Raw genomic sequence first — 1,815 nt, 5'->3', positions numbered from 1 at the left:
AGTGTGCTGGTTGGACAGGTGCTTGCCACGAAGAAGTGTCTGAGGCAAGCTGCCCTGACACCAGACCAGAAAAGAGGTCCACATCAGGACTCTGTTCCCTCACTAGCAGCACAGGCTGCGTGCTCACCTTCCTGAGGACCTTCTCTTGCCACCTACCTCCCTGCAGCCGAAGTTCTGCTGCTTTTTAGGCCATTACCTATTCCAATAAAGAACTGTAAGTTATACTTCACCAACGTGCCTCTGAGTGATCCCTGGATCCGCCTGTACTTTCATCCCCAGGGATCCCTATCTATACAACCGGTTGCCCCAGGGTTAAACATACGTTGTCAGCTTCTCCCTCCATTTTCTTGCACACTCCACCTGCTAGAGACCTGCCAGCCTGCTCCTGATATCAAGACCCGTGATCATCGCTGTCCACAAGGCCGCAACAGCCAGCCACTCCGGTATTCAGGACCCCAGCTTCCTCAGCTAGGTTTCCTTTAAATCCCACGCTCAGTCTGAATCAGTCGGATCGTTCGATGGCCTGGCCCCCGATTTCTGGCGCATGAAAGCAAGAATCCGATCACATGCGCCAAAATCCCCTTAATACCTGTCACAGCCGTGTGAAACCCGAAAACGACGGAATATCCTACAAAAGTGCAGTCCGCGGACCCTTAGTAAATAAGCCCCATTATTGTCGGACTTTGCATGATAAATCTGGCACACGGTCTGACTGAGCCCTTATTTGCGTTGCATGGTGCCTAGTGCAGCCGTGGCACGGACACTTCTTAACCCCTTAACGCTCTGCGCCGTAGCTCTACGGCGCAGAGGTATAAGGGATGTATGAAGAGGGCTCACGGGCTGAGTCCTCTTCATACAAAGGTGGGGGTTTTTGCAAAATGCATAAAACCCCACTGCTAATAACCGCGGTCGGTGCTAGCACCGATCGCGGCTATTAACCCCCCTGTTGCCGCCGGCAATGTCGCCGGCGGCATTTAAAAGACGGCGGCGTGCGGGCGGCGCCATCTTTTTTTCGATCGCCACGCCCCCGAACGTCATCGGGGGGCGGTGATCGGTTGCCATGGTAGCCTCGTGTCTTCTTTTGACACGAGGCTATCTGGCAGCTGCAGATTCGTTACAATGAGCCAGTGGCTCATTGTAATGAATGTGCTGCAAAAATGCCATATATTGCAATACAGAAGTATTGCAGTATATGGTAGCAGCGATCTGACCATCTAGGGTTAATGTACTCTAGATGGTCTAAAAGATAGTGAAAAAAAAAGAAAAAAAAAAGTTTAAAAAATAAAAAAAATTAATAAAATATTAAAAGTTCAAATCACCCCCCTTTCCCTAGAACGGATATAAAACATAATAAACAGTAAAAATCACAAACATATTCGGTATCGCCGCGTCCCAAAATGCCCGATCTATCAAAATATAAAAACGGTTACAGGCGGCGGTGACCTCCGAGGCGGGAAATGGCGCCCAAATGTCCGAAATGCGACTTTTACACCTTTTTACATAACATAAAAAATGAAATAAAAAATGATCAAAATGTCGCACAGACCTCAAAATAGTAGCAATGAAAACGTCGCTTCATTTCGCAAAAAACGACCCCTCACACATTTCCGTGCGCCAAAGTATGAAAAAGTTATTAGCGTCAGAAGATGGCAAAAATTTTTTTTTCTTTTTTGTACACATTCGTTTAATTTTTTAAAATGTATTAAAACACAATAAAACCTGTATAAATTTGGTATCACCGCGATCGCACCGAACCAAAGAATAAAGTCCTTGCTGTATCCATCTATACTTTTATCGCATGATACAATAAAGAAG

Source organism: Engystomops pustulosus, chromosome 8 (genome assembly GCF_040894005.1).
Source record: "Engystomops pustulosus chromosome 8, aEngPut4.maternal, whole genome shotgun sequence".
NCBI lineage: Eukaryota > Metazoa > Chordata > Amphibia > Anura > Leptodactylidae > Engystomops > Engystomops pustulosus.
This window is presented reverse-complemented; position numbering follows the sequence as displayed.